The sequence below is a fragment of the Octopus bimaculoides genome, chromosome 23 (genome assembly GCF_046866305.1).
Source record: "Octopus bimaculoides isolate indiv1 chromosome 23, ASM4686630v1, whole genome shotgun sequence".
NCBI classification, from domain to species: domain Eukaryota; kingdom Metazoa; phylum Mollusca; class Cephalopoda; order Octopoda; family Octopodidae; genus Octopus; species Octopus bimaculoides.
Window position 1 is genome coordinate 37,668,960 of NC_142950.1, and position 7,500 is coordinate 37,676,459.

The 7,500-nt window shown below is 43.3% G+C and overlaps 1 protein-coding gene across 8 annotated transcripts in view; it reads left to right on the top strand.

The window, feature by feature from the left end:
- Positions 1-7,500, top strand: part of LOC106869017 (uncharacterized) — a 133,433-nt gene that overhangs the window by 74,847 nt on the left and 51,086 nt on the right. The gene's annotated exons all lie outside the window — the stretch shown is intronic.

A 7,500-nucleotide genomic window follows, 5' to 3' on the forward strand; every position in this document is an offset into this window, starting at 1 on the left:
AATTCGCAATGCCAGGTTGTTGGAGGCATAACCGCTTTGTATAACCTATGGGTTCCTAAGTTCGATCCTTGTTCCCGGCGGCTGTGTAAGAACGCAAGTAGAATTTGGCAGACGTAAGGTCTGCGTCAAACTGCAAATATATATATATATGTGGGTGTATTGTGTAACTGGTGTTGGTTTGTTCATGTCCCATGAATGAAGCGTTTCGGCAAATGGAGACCGATAAAGATCAAGTTCTGCGGTCGATTTGTTCAACTGAAACCCTTCCAGGCAGTGCCCCAGCATGGCTGCAGTCAAAATGACTGAGATAGACTTAATTCCACAGAAGCCAGAAATTCCCGTGACCCCTCGGGCGCTTATAATGTAAACTCCACGTGGTGAATGGTTTCTTTCGTTTTGTATACATAAAACACTCGCATATATTATTATATATCCGCGTTTTGTATATACACGCACGTGTGTGTGTGTTTATGTTTACAGTACTTAATGAAAACTAACGTAGCGGTTCGACGAGGAAAGATCGTCAAAATAAGGGTCAAAGTGAATCAAGTGGACTCGGGTTGAATGCAACAAGCAGAAGGATAGATGGAGAGAGATAGGGGTACTTGTATTACGGGTGGATGGAAGAGAAGAGTGAGGAAGGCCGAGGTGGGAGGTAAAGTGAAATTTAGAGGAGTGTGATGAGGGATGGGGAGAGGAGGAGGAGGAAGAGAGGGTGAGGAAAAGAAAGAGAAAATATAAACAAAACGAGGGAGGGAGAGGAATAGCGTGAGTGGCTGGGAGGTGGAGTGAAAGAGTGATAGAGAGACGGAGGTGTAAAGGAATGTATTGGGAGGAGGAGGAGGAGGAGCCGATTCGAGTTTTGTATTGATTGTTGGTTGACGTGACGACGACAAACGGTTGGACGGGTGTATATAGTCAAGAGAGATGAGGCTGACGGGTGTATAGTCAGTGTGAGAGAGAGAGAGAGAGATAAACGAGTGTTTTCAGTAATTCAGCGAGACTTAACGACGGATAGAAACGAGAGTGTCGGTTGTAACACGGCGACGATTGCATAGATGACAGAAAGGCAGTCCTGTCGGGTGTATAGTGTATGAGTGGGACGGAGAGACGGATGTTTAGTCAGATAAGTAAGGTTAAATGAGGCTGGTAATGGGCCGGGTGTATAGCCTGCTCAGCCAACCTGTAGTCAGGCAGGTAACGCAGAAACGCTTGTGTCTGTGTCTGATGTTTATGGAGACGTGTGTATTTATGTGTCTGGCTATATAGATGTAGTTTGCAGTGGATGTGTGTGTGTGTGTGAATATGGATGTATCTGTGTAAGATGTACGTTTAGCCCCAGGCAAGTCTTGATCGAGTAGACTTACGGATCAAAACATTCTGGCTTTGATCATTTCGGCTTCTTGTGTGTCGAGGGATAGCAGAGGATTTAAGGGAAATTCAACTGCCATTTCTACCAGGTCGAGCAAACAGTCACTTAGCTCTATGAATTTGTATGAAAGTGTGTGTGTGTAAGTGTTTATAATCACTTGACGCCCACTGAATTCGCTGTGACACCTGTTCTCCAAGCAAGGTAATATTTCCCTACGACCAGACACGTTTTCACGGAAGACTGGAAACGAACATCGCTTGTTTGACGGTGATCCTCCTTTTACAAGGATAAAATATAAGAGTGGCTGTGTTGTTGTGAGGAAACCCAGTGATGCAAGACTCTACATAATGGGCCAAGTACTTCAATGGTACTTTATTGTTATCGGCCCAGAAGGAAGAAAAGCAAAGTTGACCCGAGCGGAATTTGAACCCGGGACGTATTTATGATTGTTTTTTTTTTTGTTTCTTTTGTGTATGTGTTTGACAAAACCCCATGTTTTTTTTTTGTTTCTTTTGTGTATGTGTTTGACAAAACCCCAGACGTTCTTGGAAGACTTATAACCGATAAAATCGATATTTTTGTTTCCATCGCCCCACGGAGAATGAAAGCTATCAACCTCAGCGGATTTTGAACTCGGAACGTGTGGGGGTGGGGCGTAAGTAAGTCCCGCCAGACATTTCGTCCGACGCTCCACCGTTTCTACCACTGTGCGTCCCCCCCTAAGGAATAATAAAAATGTTACTTCTCTTACACTGACATTCACTCATCGAGTACCAAGCGAGGGATTCGCGCCTCCATGCTGTAGCTTCTCTGCAAAGGTGTTAAAATGTCGCTGGAACCTGGCTACTCCCCTCTCGCGCAACACCCTCCCCACCTCATCCCTGGTCTCTGAGTTCATTAGAACAAATTAGCTGCTGGAGAGTGCTGTGTGTGTGTGTGTGTGTGTGTGTGAGAGAGATGTTGATGTAATGAATATTCAACGATCCGAGCGAGGTGTCAATGAACAATTTGGACCTTCAGCTCATTCTGCTACGAAGACTTTGTTCCCCCTCGCTTTATCTCTCTCCTCCTCCCTCTCCCCTTTGTGCATTTATTCCAAAGAAATTGAAGACCAAACGGATGAGGAAAGGAGAGAGGGGAGGGAGGAGGATAAGATTGATACGATGGTATTTCATACGATATCTCTCTAATGTAATATTATATAGAGCTGTCTCTGTGTGTGTGCGGGGACACATAAATCTATATTTACACACATATGTATGTAGACAAATACACATGCAAACACAACACACACACACACACACACACACACACAGAAATGCATATGCATAAATAGGTAGACTCGCACACTAATGGGTATATACGCATGCGTACACATAAATGCCCAAATACGTGTAGCTGTGTATGATGATAATAATAATAATAAACAACGACAGTAATCTTACACACACACACACACACACACACACACACACACACACACACACACACACACACACACACACACACACACACGCGCAGACACAACCTTGTAGGTGAGTGTTGAAAAACGTGACACGAACGAATGGCTGTATTTATTCAAACGATGGCAACTGCCTTGGTTCACACCCCACCCCTGCGTCTACTGGGAGCCGTCATGCAGCAAGTGTAATTGTCAAATGCTGACCCCTCGTGGGGCTCTCTTGTCATACGGCCCCTACACACTTCCTCTCAATTATGTCTTCAGTGATGAATGGAATGAATCCTTAAGAAATTCTAATTTGGTTCGCTTTGGATATTGGTGTGTGTGTGTGTGTGTGTGTGTGTGTGTGTGTGTGTATATAATATATAAGGAGTGTGTAAACCAATCACGTTGTGTGTGTGTGTGTGTTTAGACGTGTATTATACATGCTTATACATGTGTGTGTGTGGAGGAGGGGGTTTGTCAGTCAACAGCAACGATTGTTCGACATTTCTATTAGAATGAAAAACAAATTAGATGTTGCAGGTGTAACGCAAAATCCCTTTCCTAGCTGCAGACCCCTTTTCTAGTTGTTGGTGCCTGGGTGTACCTAAGACTACATTGGAGAAAGCCTTTGCCTTTCTTAAAATACTGTAGAATGTAATTTGAGGAACATTTGGTTGTTATTTCTAGCAGGTCAGTCGACCACAAAGAGGCTCCTTGAATTCTTGGTTCGAATGTGTTAAAGGAATCTTTGTCAGTCAATGAAATCTGAGTTTTCTTCCGTTTTTTTTTTCTTAGTCCAGCCCCTACAGTTGAGGAGTCAACCAATGACCCCCCACAGCGGTGGTGCTGTGGCAGGGCGGTGCCCCAAATGAACCCAGAATACCAGCACCGACTCACTAAAATATTTTTGATTTCTACCCCACTCGTAATTCTTTCTAATTTTGGTATAAGACCAGTAATTTTGGAGGAAGGGGCCAAGTCGACTCCATCGACCCCAGGGCTCAACTGGTACTTATTTTGTTGACCCAGAGAGGATGAAAGGCAAAGTCGAGCTCAGTAGCATTTGAACTCAGAACGCAAAGCCTGACGAAATAACGCCAAGCACTTTGTTCGACGCGCTAATCATTCTGCCCCTCGGCGCATTCTCCTTGTTTATTAATGACAATATCTTTATGCCCTTAACTAACTACGAGGAATGGTTGTAATTAAATTTCAAATTGAATGTCTTGCTCCACCCTTCCCTTCCTGATTCTTAGCGATCCCTTAAATGTGTGAGTATGCTCCTGCTTGGGCACAACAATTTTTTTCACTATCATGATAAATGACCCATGCTATTGAGTAGAACAAGTTATCTGCCCCTTTATCATTGCTCCCTCCCCTAACGGGGAAAAAAAACTAATGAGACCCAACGTTATCCGCTGTGTGCATCCTCTGCACCGACTCACAGTGCTCTAGCTTTGCAGTTTCGTTTTTTCCCTAATTAAAGAGAACTCTTATCTAGGACCTACCATGGAAGCCCACCGTCCAGGACGCCCCTGGACGCTAAAGGGCAGGTGCCCTCTTCTGATGTCCTTCTCCGACATAGAATGGTCCCCATCCTGTTTTTCGTTTTCGCCGCTCTCATGTGTATGCATGTGTGGTGAATGTAAGCGTGCGCGCGAGCGTATATAATATTGTCTGTATATACACACCCATACCTCTACATAGGTCGGTGTTGAACTAAGTAGCAACGCTGTTTAACCCCAGGTCAATCCTCTTAGAGTGGGCCTATGATCAGAGTTCCTTCCATGACCTCTCATCTTATTTTCTTTCCATATATTCCTCAACTTTTATATAGGACGGCAAAGTAATGGTTTTAAGGGACAATTCAACAATTTTTTCATCAGGTCGAACTATTCCACGGAGGGTCCCATACCAGGGTATGAATTTCGTTACTACTACTTACACCTGTTTGACATTAACCCGGGTGCCTCTTGCTACTTGCAAAACTATTAATAAGAAACGAACGCATCTTGCTGAGCCTTGCGCGTGTAGGAAAGAGAGGTGGGGGGTGTGCGTGTGCGTGCTGGCGTGAAAGATACCTTTTTATACTTGCGACCAGGTTCGACAGCTAAGGGCAATAACTCGCTCAGTATGCGCCGAGTTATCTTTCCTCTCCTAAAAAAAAAAAAAAAAGAAAAAGCCAAGCCATTTTCCTATTCGTTTGATAAGGGTTTCATCTTAAAAGCCCCTTCTATCAAATATCAAACCAGTTATTTGTTGTCAGATACCTGTTTGTTTGCCATCGATTAACCCTAACCCTAACCCTAACCCACGCGCTGTTGACTTAATAAAAAAAAATATCGATTCATGCAATAATCGAATCGTTCAAAATAGAACTCCTGATCCCTCGTTTGTTGAAGTTTTACGTTTTATTTCTTTAACACTCCCCCTCCCATAGTTCGGCCCCTTATTAATTGTTGTTGTTGTTTAACCCCAGTTCAGCTCTAAACAAAGAAACTTGTTACACCTGGGGCCATGTTATATTACCTGAAGTTCTCTTTTCTTCTCCCCTTTCTCCACTCTCCCTCTTCCACTGCCTTCCTCTTGTGTTTTATATGAAGATTTGGCTGCTATTTCTAGATATTCGCACTACTATATTGGCTCGTAAAAAAAAAAAAATTCTTTTATTCTTTTCGTGTGGGACGATTGTAAAGCATTGTGTTGCAATTGAACTCCTCTGTGTGTGTGGTGTGGTGTGTGTGTGTGTGTCGTGTCCGACCGACATCGACATGTAATGTTATGCTGACATTTCTTCGCAATAATCAAGATAAAAAGTGTGTCAGCGTCGATGTGGTAAACAACTCTGACAGTGGCCGAGGTGTTGCTCGATTGAGGCCGGTCTTGGCCGACATAACATTTGTAAACAACCAGTACCGGGCCTGCTCAATTAACACCGGACAATCATGTGCAGGTTCTGCTCCATTAAGGTCGATCTGGGATTTACACGGCAACCATAATAAACCCTGGTGTAGGGCTGCCGCCACAACCAAGCTAACCCCCCCCCCCCAAAAAAAAATCGGCTACACTGTTTCGAGTTCGATCTCAGTGGTTAGCAGCTTGAGCAAGTGTCGGGTCGACGAATGCTTTTTGTGCTGAGAAATTTAGGGAGACAGCAACTGACGTGGAAGACCGCTCAAGGGACCGTTTCTGATTTGAGGGTGAACGGTTGGGGGAGGGTGATAGATTGACAGCATTAATCGGTCGTGGGGGCGGGGGCGGTGGAGGGGTAACACCCACGCCACCTAGTGGTCCTTGGGTGAATTTTAGCGAATACAACTATGCTGCAAGTATTCAGGTCCGGACCCAGTCATAAGGGTCAAGGGTAACTAAGCCGTTAAAAACAGTTACAGAATTCATTGGACCGCGTTCATATACAAATAGGTCCGGTTTATCTGTCAGGGTAGAATATACCCGATCCCGGGTCAACCCTGATCGAACAGGTCTGGGATCAGACATTCCAACCATGGCCACTGCGTCTGTTTGTTTGTTTATTTCTCAAGGCATTTAATGTTCGATGTTTTTCTCTTTTAAGATGCCTGGTGGTGATATGACAAGAGTTGTTCGAGCAGGGATTAAATGCCTCGTGGTATTTAGTTGTGAATCTCTGCCCCGTGAGTTCAAATGTCGGGCCAAATGGTGTAATTGTTGGACCGTGTCCGAATATTGCTTTCCAGCTTTCTTCTAAATTCCTGACTGGAAGAGTTCATCCGCCTCTGCTTCGTTCAATGATGCCACATCGTACTTCAGGTACTTTTAGTAAAGTCCGCCACACTGTTGTGAGCACTCAGGCTAGATATTCGGTTTGAAAGGGAACTCCTCTTTCACCGCAACCCCTTCGTGTCACGAATCTCGGGAAGGCACTGGAAAAAACAGAAGGGCAAGGCTCATGGGTGCTGCCGTTACCCGTTGGACTAAGTTCTCGAAAAAATAGATAGAATAGAATAAAATAAAATAATGGGGGCGTCGTGCCGGAGATCGAAACCGTTTCTTCACGATCCGCAGTTTTGAGTTTGGTAACCTCTTATTGCATCACACAAAACGAATACAATATCGATCTTTTCACAGTTAAGAACAATACCGATGTTTGCTGTGTGTGGAGGGGGAGGACCGTAGGTGTGTGTGTGTGTGTGTGTGTGTTTGCGACAGCGTGTCCCTTTGTGAGATAAAAACGTGTTTTCCCTGTCCTGCTCTGGTCTGCGTTATAATCTTTGTGTGTGTGTGTGTGTGTGTGTGATATAGTTATATATAAATATATTTAAATATATGTTTATCTGTATGAATGATACGTACATGTGCATATTTATATGTACACATATATATATATATATATATATATATATATATATATATATATATATATATATATATAGGTGTGTGTGTGTGTGTACAAGCATATATATATATATACGTATACATGTATATGTGTATATGTATACACACATATAGACTAGTGTGTAATAAATAGGAAATAGCTGTTAGCTCATAAATATTTTATTTTCAAAGCAGAGAAAAAAATAACCCCACAAAAAAAAAGCACATCGCTGATCTTGTGAAATTTTCCCATTTCCTATTTGGGTTCTTTGTTCTATATATACACCACGCGCATACACAAACGCACCCGTATATTATATATATATAT